This window comes from Bos indicus, chromosome 10 (assembly GCF_029378745.1).
Source record: "Bos indicus isolate NIAB-ARS_2022 breed Sahiwal x Tharparkar chromosome 10, NIAB-ARS_B.indTharparkar_mat_pri_1.0, whole genome shotgun sequence".
Classification (NCBI taxonomy): domain Eukaryota; kingdom Metazoa; phylum Chordata; class Mammalia; order Artiodactyla; family Bovidae; genus Bos; species Bos indicus.
The window spans coordinates 100392149-100407692 of NC_091769.1; the positions used below are offsets into that span (position 1 = coordinate 100392149).

Here is a 15544-nt window from a genome sequence, read left to right on the forward strand (position 1 = left end):
TGGTGTCAGTGGTTGGTAGCCCCGGCTCCTCGACACGGGAGGATGGCAAGACACACGTCAGCACGCGTCAAGCCTCCTTTCTCATCCTTCCCAAAACTACTGATAAAGCCACGAGTTATCATTATCTGTTATCGCAAGAAGGTGTTATTTTAAAAATAAGTTGCCATTGATCTTACTTCTAGAATTCCTTTGAGATGTTATTCTTATTATATCATTTTAGTTATGCTCCCTGGTACTCACCTGGTGCAGAATCCACCTGCAATGCAGGACACCTGGGTTCGATCTGTGGGTTCAGAAGATCCCCTGGAGGAGGAACTGGCAGCCCACTCCAGTATTCTGGCCTGGAGAATTCCACGGACAGAGGAGCCTGGTGGGCTACAGTCCGTGGGGTCACGAAGAGTAGGACATGACTGAGTGACTAAGCACAGCACATTTATACTCAGAGATAATTTTTTTTTAATGTATGCCCTTAAGAACAAAGACTTTTAGAGCCAGAAGTAGTGGATTAGGGATTGTAATAGCAATTGGGATAATTGCAATAAACAAGTGTAAGAAACAGATTGGGTCTGTTTTCCTCCACCTGGTACCCCTTCCTCCCGAAGAGGAAAAGTTAAAATTTTACATAATCTCCTGCTCTTTCAGCCTCTGTAACTCAGCTTGCTCCTTGAAAAGTCCGGATCACACAGGTCATGTAGTCTCAGAAAGCGGGGACTTGCAATACTAGGAACTGGAGCTTATCTCACTCACCTTGTCCTGCTCTTTGCAGCCGCCCAGCCCCTGCAAACCTGCTTAATCTTGCCTGTCCATGTGAAGGTCAGGCATCCCCCTCCCCGTCTTGACTGCTGTTCCTGAGAGCGTGAAACCCCTTAGTTTAAACCAGCCTATTCGTGTTGCCCACTAGAGTAGGTCTATTAAAACTCTGTAACCCCTTTGTTTAGGGCTCAGAGCCTGGACTGTTAACTCCTCTGGGCCTGCCGGCATAGTAAACCTGAGTTCAACTCTGCGAGTCTGGTGCTTGGTTTCTGCAACACCCCCTTTTGTCGTCATCGATCCCTAACTTCCTTTTTAAAAGCATTACCTTCCCTTATACCCCAGCTCTCAGTCCCCAAGGCAGCTTTCAGGCCTTTCTTGCTCCTAAATCTCAGATCTGCTTGGGGAACACAGGACAAAAGGGACTAGCTTTCACAACCTCCCTTCCACCCGGAAGGGACCGCGAGACACACTTCTGGCCAAAGAGATCTAAACGGAAGTTAGGAGGGCTTCTGGGAAGGCTTCTGCTTTTCATGACAGAAGGAGATGGATACACTGGAACAGCCCTTCCGCCTTCTTCCCTTGATGTAAGCGAGAGCTGCAGCACTCCGCCTGTGGAGAGAGGCCAAGGAATCACAGTTCATTGACCCTTGATTTAATCCTGGTGCCTGCTTGCCTCTAGAAGTATTATTGTGTGAGAAAAATAAGCACATGCTTGTTTAAGCCACTGTTAGCCAGGCATTCTGTTCCTTGCTGATGAGTGCATTTCTTATGAACACACTTACACCAACGGGAAACCAGCTACTAAAGAACTGCATTCCCAGCAGAGCAATTCACCCAAAGGTCCATCTCTCCTGTGTTTCTGGAGGGCATCAAGGAGATCAGAACCAAAGGCAGCTTCTGGTCAAGGAGTTCATCCCATTGCCAGAGCAGGAAGCTAGCTTTTCTATCCCCCTCCAACAGGATATGGTGAACGCCCAGGGTTAACGACCATCGTTTTTTCTTTCCCTTTTTCAAGTGAATGTTTTAGTAGCAATTTTTAGCTACTCCCATGGTTCAGTGGTAAAGAATCCACCTGTCAAGGCGGGAGATGCAGGTTTGATCCCTGGGTTGGGAAGATCCCCTACAGGAGGAAACGGCAACCAACTCCAGTATTCTTGCCTGGGAAATCCCATGGACAGCGGAGCCTGGCGGGCTACAGTCCAACACGACTGAGCACACATCCCATCTTTCATCCACTGGTGTCTATTGGGTATGTTGGTGGATGGTTAACCGTGTCATTTACTCAAAGGCTGCAGACCCTGAGGAGCCACGTGAGATCTAACGGAGAGGAATACACATCACCAAGAAAGCCTAGGATTGCCGTAGATACAGCAACTAGGACAGACTTTGGCTGTCTCTCTGGAGGATGAGGTGGCTGACTATCGCTGCACACGAGCTGTAGCACCCTGGAGGGCAGGGCACCTGTGAAGCTGGGTTTAGGGGCGAGTTGGGGTATGAGAGACGCAGCCAAGGGCTGGATTATGGTCGGTATTTATTACTTTTGCATTTTCAGAATGCCTTGCCTTCCTCTGTTGGTGGTACCCAGATTTTTCTTTAGAGAACTAACCCTCCACTGCATTTTGGTGGGGCTGGTAGAGATAAAACCAACACACAGGAAAAAGAGAGCAAGAGGTGGAGCCTAATCATTGATGATCGTCTGAGCGACTGGATCGAGTTGCCCTTGAACCTAACCTCGAGCTTTGCAGTCATATAATGCAACAAATTCCCTTTTTGGTATCAGATAATTTGAACAGCATTTTTGTCATTTGCAGCAGAAAGAACCCTAATTACCTAATTATCCAGTTTCACGGCCTCCTTTAACTGCCTTGACCATTAGCAGCAGAGTAAGTGATACTCTGCTAGTTTCCAGGCCTGAAGGGAGATGTCTTCCACTCTCCGTCTCTGGGAACACGTGCTTTTGGGGTCCCGAGCTGTGATGTCAGATGTCTGCCTCTTCTGCCGGAGACCACAGTTACAGAAAGATGAATCCACCTGTGCTCACCCAGGCCCCAGACACGCGAGCGAACACTTCCTGGATCCTTCAGGCCAAAGCGCGCGCCAGCGCAGTACCAGCTGGAGCAGGATCGCCCCCAGCACTCCTGCAGATCATGAGCACAGTGAAGTGATTGTTATTTTGAGTCCCTGTGTTTCAGGGTCTTGGTCCGTATCGACAGCAGTTGATGACCAGAACAGAGCGGTGCCAGGCAGTGAAGGTTCTTGTGGAGAGGAGGGCAGAGAGGGGAATCTTTGAGGAGTGAGGATGTCAACAACATTCCACTCCTCCTTGAAATAGTCACAGAACCAGAGACGGCAAGAAAGGTGTAATTAGAGGCTGCTCCCGCTCCCACGCTCGCTCGTTTGGGGAGGAGGCCCAGCAGCAGGTGTCCTGAGACGAGCAGAGTGAGCACGTGCGTTATGGGGCTGCCCAAACTTCATCTGTCATCGTGAAGCCAGCCAGATGAACCCCAACCCAAGGCTTCGGCCATCCTGGGAGCTGGGCTGGGGCAAGGGCTTTATCGGCCCCTCTGAAAAACAGGACGCATTTTCCCCAGGCGCCCTGCAACTTGTCGCAGTGATGCGTAGCAGTTGGCAAGAGAAGGCGTGGGGTGGGACCAGACTCAGCTTGGCATTCACAAGTAGGGACATTCTGTGCTCAGAGGGGATGCGGATTTTGACACACAGAGTGCTTTGGGATTCAGGCAAAGATGAGAAACAATATATTTTTTCTACAAGACTATCAAAATGCCAAATTATTCATTCCTTCCACAGATATGAAGTGAGCGAGCACAGGGATTTATTAGCTCCCAGACGATTATGGGTTTTATTTTTTAAAGAATTCCTAACACAGCTGCAGCTACAGGTTGAAATAAACTGAGATGAAATGATAGGATACCTGGGATTTGCTTCAAATAATCCTGGGGTAGGGGATACAGAGGCTGTGGGAGGTGCCGTGAATTGATCAGTCATCACAGCCAGGAGTTGGATGCGTGGGCCTTCAGTGGACCCGTTTTTGTATGTGTCTGCAATCTTCCATATTCAAGTTAACGTGAAAGCTCCTGAGCAAGGCGTGTATGATTCACACATGCTACCTGGAAGGGTCAGGGCACTGGGGTGGTGGCGGAAGTGGCTCCCGTTCCCTCAGGCCTCCATAGGGCTCCCTGTGTCCATTATGGCCCCTCCAACCCAGGTTCCCCGGTGGAATCTTCAGGAGATCCATCTGATTGCATCCCCACATTGCTTTAAGGAAAGGCCAAAGTCCGAGTCCTCTCCAAGCCAGCAGAAGCCTGGCCTCCTTCCTCCCCAGCTTCCTTGCTCACTGTTCTGCTCCTGGCCCCTGCACGCCAGCTGCACTTGCCTTTTTCAAAGTCCTCGACTCCCCACTCTCCTCCCAGCCCCAGGAGCCTTGTTCACACTCTTTCCTCTTCGGGGATACTCCCCTGCCCTCCTTCACTTACTGTGCTCAGTGAACGCCCCCTTCCTCTGCTGCTGGTTTCAGAGGGCACTTTCTCCACATGGTAGGTAACATAATGCCCATCACTCCTCCCACCAAAGACATCCAGGCCCTAACCTCCTGAGCCTGTGACTGTATGACCTGGCGTGAAGAAAGGAATTGTGCAGATATGGTGGAATTAAGGATCTAGAGCTGGAAAGATTATCCTCGGTTATCTGAGTGGGCCCAGCGTAGTCTCAAGGCTCCTTATGAGATACATCCAGTTGATCGACATGCTCGCAGTCTCCTATGTCTCCAGACAGGGTTATTTCCCACTGCAACTCGTTAGGCTTCCTTTTTGGTTTACAAAAGTGAATTCCTAGGTGACACTGGCTTCAGGCATGGCGGGATCCAGGAATTCAAGTGATGTTCTCAGTCTTATCACTCTGTGCATCCATTCTGCTCTCTTTCCTTCTCCGCGTTGGCCTCATCCTCTTCTACCTTGGGTAGGATCTCTTCCCAGAGCAGGAAAAGAAGCTTGCAGTTTGAGATCAAAACTACAAGGCAAGATCTTCAGTTTCAGATCCAAATGGAAGAGATCGGGAAGAGGAGTTGCGTGTGCAAGAGCATGGTGCATTGGGAGATGGCAAGAGCTCAGTGTGGCCGCAGAAGAAGAATCCACAGAGACGAGACCGAGTGTGGAGTCAGAAAGGGGGTCTGAGGCCAAGGGCTGAAGGGCCTGCAGACATTTGCACTTCAGCGACCCCTGGGTAACAGGAAGTTACTAAATGCTTTTTTTTTCCGAGTAGCGGGGACATGATTGGACTTGCATTTTAAAGATTAATCAGGCCCCTGGGCTTCCAAGGTGACACAGCGGTAAAGAACCCACCTGCCAATCCAGGAGACGCAGGTTCGATCCCTGGGTTGGGATGATCCCCTGGAGAAGGAAATGGCAACCCATGCAGTGTCCTTGCCTGGAGAATCCCATGGACAGAGGAGCCTTGGCAGGCTATGGTCCATAGGGTTGCAAAGAGCGGAGCACGACTGAATGACTGAGTAGGCTTGCATGCACACAATCAGGGGTTGGATGGAGGTGGGATGAGCCTGGATCAGGGAGAGCCATTGCAGGGCCACTGAGAAAGTCCAGATCTGAAATGGTGACAATGTGTAACCCAGGCATTGGTGATGGGGGGTGAACAGGCCCGGATACATGAGGCTTGTTAGAATGTATTGCGTTGGCCAAAAAGTTTGTTTGGGTTTCTTACAGAAAAACTTCTAACAGAAAAACCCATATGAACTTTTTGCCCAACCTAGTATAATCAAGGGGCTTAGTGGCTGATTGCAAATGAGATTTCTGACTGAGCAACTGGGAAATGAGGGTTCTGTTACTGGAGGCTCAGGAGCTGACATTTTCCTTCTGTTGGCCAGTGGGGGAGTCCCACAAAGCAAGTATCTTTCCTTTTGTATCTTTGTAGAACTTTCACATTGACCAGGGCAGAATCACAGTCACATTTACTGTGTAGTATTTGCTTCATAAACGAGGGGCCACAGCATCCTCATTTGCTAAATGGCAGGACAAACAGACTGGGATGAAAGGTATGGAATAAAGTCAGAGCTCATTGCCCTGGCCAACAAACCAGCTTGGTCTACAAGCCGGTCCTACCCTCTCACTGACGCCACCGGTACTTCCAGCCCCATGAGTCTCTTGCTCTTCTTCAACTGCCGAGTTCACGTCTTCCTCAGAGCCTTTAAAATTACGATCGCCTTTGCCAGGTATGTTCTTCTCTAAGGATTTCAAGTAGCTTGCTCCTTCCCTTCAGCTCTCACAGGGGTCGTCCTGACTGCTCTAGAACAGCTCTGTTGAGCTGCACCTCACAGGCCTGCGAGGCCTTTGCTCGCCCAGCTTGAAGACCAAAGAAAGAGCCCAGAACCAGCAACACATTATCAGTGGTTTCCTGGATGGGGGGCTGCCACGTCTGAAGGAAGGTCCTGGAGCGACACCCCACCGTGTGCGTCAGAGGCAGGCAGGTGTGCTCTTGGCTCCCCAGTGGAAGGGGAGATTCCCAGGTCCAGGGGAAGCTGAAGTCAGGTGGGCTCCCTCACCACCCCTTAAATAAGTTACCACTAACTGGTGCTTAGTGCCAGTACATGAGAAGGGCAGGTATGCATGCGGGGTAGAGGTGAACCCGGCCCTGGTCCAGACGAGAGGCCCAGAGGGCAAGAGAACAGCCATCTTGAGTAGCCTGACCACACACCTCAAATCCAGCACTTTATCCTCTTATTTCGTTTTCTTTTTTTCCATAGCACTAATTGATCTTGAGATTATATTAATATAATACTATATAATATGAGGAGAAGGAAATGGTAACCACTACAGTGTTCTTGCATGGAAAATTCCATGGATGGAGGAGCCTAGTGGGCTACAGCCCATGGGGTCACAAAGAGTCGGACACAACTGAGCAACTTCACTTTCTTTCTTTCTATAGTTTCTTTTGGAGAAGGAAATAGCAACCCACTCCAGTGTTCTTGTCTGGAGAATCCCATGGACAGAGGGGCCTGGTGGGCTACAGTCTATGGGGTTGCAAAGAGTTGGACATGACTAAGCAACTAACTAATACACATATAATATGAAATACATTAATATCATTGAATGTTGCTTGTTATATATTATTATTTTTTAGTCATTAAGTCATGTCTACCTTTTCTGTGACCCCATGGACAGTAGCCCACCAGGCTCCTCTGTGCATGGGATTTCCTAGGCAAGAGTACTGGAGTGGGTTGCCATTTCCTTCTCTGGGGATCTTCCTGGCCCAGAGATCGAACCTGTGTCTCCTGCATTTGCAGGCAGATTCTTTGCCACTGACACCACCAGGGAGTAAGTGAAACCTGTGTTATATGTTAATATAATCAATATATTATATAGAATGTATGCATTAATATATTTTAGTAATTGCATCTTCTATTAATTTATTATGTCTCTCTCACTAGCTTATGAGGCTCATGAGAGCAAGGACTTCCCATCTCCTGCTGTATTTTCAGGACTGGAACAGAACCTAGTGCACAGAAGAAGCAATGAAATTTTTGACTCACACAAGAGAAGGAAGATTGACCCCTGAGAGATGGCAATCTCTAAGATGTCTTTCAATAGCTTTTTAATTTTTTCATGCCTCCCACAATGCTTTACACCGAGGAGGTCTTCATATTTTTTGTAAAGTTGACTGAATGCTAAATTCTGGGTATTAAAAAATTTAAGTGAAATTTATGAGTCTGCTTTTGCTGCCTGCAAGGCTGCTGCTGTTTCTTTTTATTTCCAAATAGCAGCTTTCCTCCTAGCTCTGCAGGAGATGCCTTAAGAATTTATTAGAAAGCCTGGTGGAGTTACCTCGCATTTCCTGCCTCTGTAACTGGGCCTGCAGCCCGCGGGTGGTGGCCTAGGATGGGGGTGTGGGGAAGGCAGGTGGGCTTAGCAGGAGTGGCTGGCTATCCGTCCAGGCCTCAGACAGCTGGAGACTAGTGTTTGTCTTAACATTCATGCCTGTGTCAACACGGCAGCCATCCTTCTCAGACTCTCATTACCATTTTCATTAGCTTCCCTGCTTTACATGGGCACTCGACCTTTTCTGACCTATCTCAATCCATAAATCTACCTCGAGTGTCTCAGACTGGCTTATCACTCCAGCTGCTGCCCGATTTTGTCAAACTTTAGCAAGAGCTTAGCAGCAACCCCCGGTACAGTTTCCCTATTAAACAGACCTTTCTGGAGTAATGGCACCCAGAGGTCACAATGTGGACTTTGGAGGCAGCCAGACTTGAATGAAGGTCTCGATGCCTTGACTTTCTGTGTGACTTTGGCTGAAGGCAGCACGCTTCCCATTCCGGTTCCTGTCAAAATGTAATAGGTAAAAATGTGATTATCTTACAAGTATATAGTGAACTCAGGTAAGAGGTTTATTTAACTCATTGTGATAGTTAATCTGATGTGTCAACTTGACTGAATCTCAGGATACCCAGATATCTGGTTAAATATTATTTCTAGGTGTGTCTGTGAGGGTGTTTCCAAAACAGGTTAGCAATTGAATCAGTGGAATGAGTAAAGCGGATGGTCCTTCCCAAATTGGGTGGGTGGTCTTCATTCCATCCACCGAGGGCTTGAATAGAAAGAGGTTGGAGGAAGAGAGAATTCTCCCCTTCTCTCTCTCTGCCTATGTGGTTGAGATGGGACAGTGATCTGTTTTAGCCTTTGGCACTCGTGATTCTCAGGGCTTCAGATTAGGACTGGAATCCACACCACTGACTCTCCAACTCCTAGGTGTTGAAACTGCATCACCAGCTTTCTTGAGTCTCAAGCCTGAAGATGACAGAGCATTGGACTTCTCAACCTCCAAAGTCACATGAACAAATTCTTCATGATAAATCTCATTCTTTCTCTCTTTACCTATATATATTCCATGGGTTCTGTTTCTTGGGAGAACACTGATTAATATATTTATTAAGAAGGAAATCTACAGGATAGTAAAGCTGATTCAAAGAGTATTCAAAACCAGATACGTACTCAAGATATATAGGAACAGATATCTTGCTCCTTGGAAGGAAAGCTGTGACAAACCTAAACAGCATATTGAAAAGCAAAGACATCACTTTGCTGACAAAGGTCCATATAGTCAAAGTGATGGTTTCTCCAGTAGTCATGTAAAGATGTGAGAGTTGGACTATAAAGAAGGCTGAGCACCAAAGAATTGATGCTTTTGAACTGTGGTGCTGGAGAAGACTCTTGAAAGCCCCCTGGGCTACAAGGAGATCAAACCAGTCAATCCTAAAGGAAATTAACCCTGAATATTTATTTGTAAGGACTGATGCTGAAGCTGAAACTCCAATACTTTGGCCACCTGATGCAAAGAGCTGACCCATTGGAAAAGACCCCAAAGCTGGGAAAGATTGAAGACAGGAGGAGAAGGTAGCAGAGGATGAGATGGTTAGATAGCATCACCAACTCAATGGACATGAGTTTGCTGCAGTCCATGGGGTTGTAGAGTCGGATATGACTTAGCAACTGAACAACGACAACATTTGGTCCATTGGGAAAAGAAAGCTGAACTAAAACTGCTACATTAGATACAAAACTATTGAATGTTCCACAGGGAAGCAAATCTGCAATCTTTGGGGATATTTTTTATAGGACAGTAATAACTCAAATCTCTACTGAACAAAATTATTTGCAGTTTATCAATCTTTCCTCAAGCTAACATAGAACTCTGCACAGTCTAGGGCCTGATTAATAGTGCATGAAACAAAGATATGTTTTTCTAGAGAATTAGTAGTCCTTGGGAGTATATGCTGGACAATGCCCCAATATGATATGAAAAGATATGCAACATTCTTTATCTTTTTCCAAGTTCTGAATAATTTTTCTTAACAGTTTTCTCATGTAAAATGTTGTCTCAAGACAAATTGCAGAGTATAGAGGTGATAATACACTGACGCACATATTAAAGAAAGGCTTTTCTTTCTTGGTCAACTAGACTGATAGTTTGCCAAGCTACTGCCAGTTATCAATTTATTAGCATGTATCAATAACATCATTGGGCAGAGAGGTGTCTCGTCCAAACTTCAAGACTCTGAAGTACAACATGTCCTCTTTGTCTCTTCGACCCTGAGGATTGGGAGTTGCTTCCTGCTGTTACTCTCTGAGTTACCTCAATGTTCTCTTTTAGCTGTATTCTTCCTTCAGCATTTGTTTAACAAGTTCACTATATAATATTCTCTGTTGAAATAATGAATCTGGTTTTCCATGTTTTTGGCTTGACTGTCTTACAGGTAGAGAAGGGGTACATATTTCCAGGTGATAAGGAAGAGTCTGTTTAAAAATATAATTCCTGAAATTACATTAATTATTATGTTCAGAACTGTTACTATTACTAGAAAGCATTTGCTGGGTTTTTTCCACAAACATACTCTCCAACTATTTCGCATACATTATCTCATTTAACCCTCAGAGCAATCTTGTGAGCTATTTGAATGTTCTGACCCTCACTTTAAAGGTGGAGAAACTGAAGTCCAGAGAGACTAAGTAGCCTCTCCAAGATCCCACTAGTAAATGTGGGCCTGGCCTTCAAATCCAGGCTGCTTGTATTCATTCTCTTTGGAAATTGCGACACAAATCATGGGTCCTATTTGTGTTGTGATGGAATAAAAGGGCAGACTTTTCATCAAGAGGAAAAATAAACAAGGGAAACCTACATATGGTAACAGCATTCAGCAAGGACCATTGGGGACCCAGGGATAGAAGACGTTTGTCCTTGCATGGAGGAATTGTTCAGGACCATGGACAGTGGCAGGCGAGCTCCTCTGGCTTTGACCACCAAGACGATGCAAGATACACTTCTTACTACAGACTGCCCCGTACTGCTCCACAGGTTCTGCTCTAGGACTGCCTGGTTAAGGGGGTGAAGGGGTCTTCTGATTGCAGAGCTGTGAAGCCCAGTGGAGGGCTGTGACTCCCCTGAAGAAGGGACACTTTTTACAAGTTCTCTCACTGAAGCCCTGTGAGCTTTATTTAGTGGCCCGGTCACCACAAGTCATGGTCAAAAAGTTTAGAAAGACTTCTAAGATTCAGTAGCTGTGAGCCAGAGTAAGACCCAGGCAAGCTGAGTTTGGGAGAGAAAAGGAGGGAGTGGTAATACTGGGGAGTTTGGAAGGCAAATGTCAGAGAGAGCTTTGGGAAGCATGAGGGTGTTTGGTGCTTGAGAAGAAAGGAGGGTACCAAAGGGAGAAGGCTGCTTACTGAAAGCAAATTTCTTATATCTGATGGTTTTCCCTAAAGCTGGCCCAAACCTTGGAGCTGAGATGATAAAGGGAGACAAGGGTTTGCAATTAGAAGACCTGGGTTAAAGTCCTGGCTCCACAGATGCTCGACTTTGAGCTTGAAGGCAGAGGTTGCATTTAGTCCACCTTTATGTCCCAAGCTCCTGGCACCATACTCAAGCAGATTGTGTATTGAGCTGAACTATGTACAAATTCTATACAGTCTTAAGCCTTTCCCTCCAAAAAAGTCTGAGATTGCTTCATTACCTGCAAAATAGGGTCAGGTTGTCTTGAAAGAGTTATTATGAGGATCAAATGAAATAATCAAGTTGTTCCTTGTATAGTTTTAATGGTGTGAATTGACTGGTCTCTGTATTTGTCTCTGCAGACTAGGATATACTGCAGAATCCACAGGAAAGTGTCTTTGGAAATGGCAACAGATTTGAAAAACAGATTTCATACAAATGCTATACCAAAAGAAGATTTGTGAGGTATTTTTACAATTAAAGTGGTGCAAACATTCCACTTTATAAACACTTTGTTCAACTTAGTAAATGCAGCCTTTACATCTCCGGAAGGAACATTGTCTCCTGCTAAATTTTTGTTTAAAAAAAAATCACTAGTTGACGCTTCTTTAAATCCACACTCAAAACAAACCCACCAGGTGAACTCCACCAGGAGCAGCAGCCCCTTGATCTGCAAATTCAGGCCAAGATATTCACAAGATGCAGAAATTATTTGGAAACTATGCAGTGATGGTGAGACTGCGGCAGACGATGAGGAAATAAGAGGCGGGGCGGGCAGGCAGGAAGGGAGAGAGCCAAGAGAAAGATTGAAGGCTTTCCAAGCCCATGCAAATTTAGAAGCTTTTCCATATCAGGACACCTGCTGTTTAAGACTAAAATATCCACTTTGAGGCTTGAAATAGATGAGCGTCAAAGGGACACGACCGATGTCACTCTGGAAAACCCTGATCCATTAGGGTGATGTTTTCACAACGTTCTTTCCAAAGATGCAAATGTTATTTGTTTCAAACGAGGAAAGGAACAACACCTGTCTAAGTCACACTTCCCCAGCTATTCTTTTTACAGCATAAATTAATGATCTCGCGGTTTGCACTGACAGATACTCAGAGGTGTTTAATCAGCTGTCTCTGACAAAACACGGTATTTTTTTTTTTAGGCTGGCGCATTTACAAATAAAGAAAAAACAGCCTGTAATCCCTCATAAAGAGGAGCCATGGGTTCAGCTCCGTTTGAAGGAATGACATTATCTTGAGCACTTGCTCATGAATGCATAAACAGGGCACAGCTTGGGAAGTTCAGGTACGTGCAGAGCATAAATATTGGATGGGATACATTAGCCAGGGCCCACAAGGAAGGACATCTCATCCTTCCTCTCCCAGGGAAAGGAGGGAGGGGACGATGGTTTAACCATGGCAAGAGCTCACCTCCTGTTTCTGATTAGTCTGGGTCATAGGGATAGGGAGCCTTCAGCCCGCCGAGGAAGCAGGGGTCAGCGGGGATGGAGGCGATGGAGACAGACCTTCCACTGAGCAGGGGAGCATCTGCGCATGCAAGAGTCAGATCATTATCATCTGCCCTGACTGCTGCCTCCTTGGAAGCAGGAGGACGGCGATGCTAGAAAGCATAATGTCTCCTTGACTTGGGCCTAGACATAACTGGCAGTCTGTGCACAAATGTGGCAACTGCTGAATGCCCACTGCGTGCTGCGGGTGCAGGAACAAAGGCAGGAAGCGACTCCTGCCCCGGAGGCCGGGCTCACTGTCTCAGCCGGCCGGAGACAGTCGGGGCTCTTGGTGGCAACAGAACCCAGTTCTCGATGAGCCAAGCAGGAAAAGGATTCATTAGAAGACCATCTGTAAAACAGACAGTGAATGGGAAGCTCCTGTTAACACAGGGAGCTCAGCCCGATGCCTGGTGACGACCTAGATGGGTGGGAGGGGAGGGGGGTGGGAGGGGGCTCAGAAGGGAGGGGGCACATGTTTACTTATGGCTGACTCACATTGTTGTACATTGTAAAGCAATTATCCTCCAATTAAAAACAAATCACAGGGGACTTCCCTGCTGGTCCAGTGGTGAAGAATCTGCCTTCCAATGCAGGGGATGAAGGTTCGATCCCTGGTCTGGGAACTAAGGTCCCACATGCCATGGTGCAACTAAGCCCACACCCCACAACTACTGACTCTGCAACAAGCAACTATGACCCAGTGCAGTTAAACAGATATTTTTTAAAAAATGAATAAATAAAACTTAAAACTATCTTTAAAAATAGATGACTAATAAGGACCTAATGTGCAGCACAGGGTCCTCTCCTCAGTATTCTGTAATGGCTTGCATGGGACAATAATCTAAAAAAGAGTGGTTGTTCAGTCGCTCAGTCGTGTCCAACTCCTTGCGACCCCACGGACGGCAGCTTCCCTTTCCTTCACTGTCTCCTGGAGTTTGCTCAAACTCGTGTCCATTGAGTCAGTGATGACATCCAACCAGCTCATCTGCTGACGTTCCCTTCTCCTTCTGCCTTCAATCTTTCCTAGCATCAGGGTCTTTCCAATGAGTCAGTTCTTCGCATCAGGTGGCCAAAGTATTGTAGCTTCAGCATCAGTCCTTCCAATGAGTAGTCAGGGTTGATTTCCTTGAGGATTGACTGGCATGATCTCCTTACAGTGCAAGGGACTCTCAAGAGTCTTCTCCAGCACCAAACTGATGTTTGAAAGCATCAATATGTGTATGTATAACTGATCCACTTGGCCGTACAGCAGAAACCAACACAACATCGTAAAGCAACTATCTTGTGATAAAAATTAATTTTAACAATGAGGAGAGAAGGATATTTCAGGGCTTACATAACGGGCCATGGACCAGGACCAAGGCTCAAAAGCATGCCCGGGTTTGTACCATTGCTGCCAGGGACACAAGACCCCAGTCCTGGCCTCTGAAGCATCTGCCACTGCTGCAACCGCTTGTCAGCATGGGGTCCCCAGGGGCTCGGTCTCTTTGGGCCGCACATTTCTGAGTCAAGCCGAGGGTGAATATCCAATTGGAGAAGACAGGTCAGGAGCCCTTGTTTCAGTGAAAGGAGCTGGGAGAGTGGGTATCCGGAGTTTTCTGTTTCGACAGGGGAAGGTAGGCTTCTAAGAAGCGGAAGACGCCCCAAGTGTGGGAAGAAGGTTCAGATGCTAGGTGATCCAGAAGAGGGACAGAGGTCCACTGCAGAGCAATGCAGTGTGTGTTTCGGGATATTAAGGCAGCGCTCCATTCAGCCATGCACAGGAGTTCCAGGAGCAGTAAGTAGGGCAGAGGGGAACCGAGGCTGACTGCTGCTGGGAGGAGCCTTCCTGGAGGCACAAACACACTCTGGGTGAGGAGTGAGAGTGATCCCCAGGACACAGGACATGGGGTCTGAAGACAGGGAAGAGCCCAGGGGTCAGTCTCCAGAGTGGGGAGGGTGTGGCGGGCATTGACGAGCTGGGGTCTTACAGGGGAGCACGGGGGAACTCAGAGACACGGCAGGAAAGTGCACTTCCGAAGGGCAGCTTTGGCAGCAAGGTGAGGGTGGGTGGGCTGCTCAGGTGGCTCAGTAGGAAAGAATCTGCCTGCAGTGCAGGAGACACGGGCTCAGTCCCTGTGGGGAAGATGCCCTGGAGCAGGAAACAGCGCCCCGCTCCAGTATCCTTGCCTGGAACGTCCCACGGACAGAGGAGCCTGGCGGGCTACAGTCACGGGGTCACAGAGAGTCGGGCACAACAGAGCGACCAAGCACATGGGGTAGGGTGAGGCGGGCAGGCCTAAAGGCAGGGACGCCGCTGCTAAGCGCGAGATAGTGGAGACTCGAGCTGGGGTGGGAAGGGCTGGGCAGGTTTGGGACACATCTGGAAGCCAAAGAAGGAGAATGAATTCCCAAGCAGCTGTGGGGCTTCCCCAGTGGCTCAGGGGTAAAGAACCCACCTGTAGATGCAGGAGCTGTAGGAGATGCGAGTTCGATCCCCGATCAGGAAGGTCCCCAGGAGAAGGAAATGGCCACCCACTCTAGTATTCTTGCCTGGAATATTCTATGGACAGAGCAGCCTGGCGGGTCCATAGTGTCAGAAAGAGTTGGGCACGACTGGGTGACTGAGCACGCACACATGGGCAAGGAGCTGTGGAGGGCGAAGGGGGTCTACGACCACTCTGAGTCCAGGTGGCTGGGTGGGGAACTGGTCACACCACTGGTCGAGGGAGAGAGGAAGAGGAGGAAGAGGAGGCCGTTTGGGAAAAGGGACGGAAGAGACATGGGCTTGGACAGGCTGCTCGCAGTGTGCCCGTGGAGTACCCAAGAGGTCAAGCCAGCAGTTGGAGGTGTGGGTCAGATTCGGAAGAATGAGAAGGGTGGACGTCTCATCTGACCTGTCGTCTGGCGGTCAAGACTACGGGGGGCCAGGAACTTGTCCAGGTCAAGCCGGTGGCGGGGAAAGACAGGAATGGAGTCCTTGGGAGCCGCCCATGTTCAGGGAGTGGACCT

The 15544-nt window shown here is 47.8% G+C and overlaps 1 long non-coding RNA gene across 1 annotated transcript in view; it reads right to left on the bottom strand.

Moving 5' to 3' along the window:
- Positions 1-444: 444 nt before the first annotated feature.
- LOC139185422 (uncharacterized) overlaps positions 445-15544 on the bottom strand; it is a 78933-nt gene continuing 63833 nt past the window's right edge. The window contains exons 3-4 of the long non-coding RNA XR_011569051.1: positions 7976-8104; positions 445-1362 (exon numbers count right to left, since the gene is read on the bottom strand). This is a non-coding gene — a long non-coding RNA (uncharacterized lncRNA). The remainder of the gene's footprint in view (positions 1363-7975; positions 8105-15544) is intronic.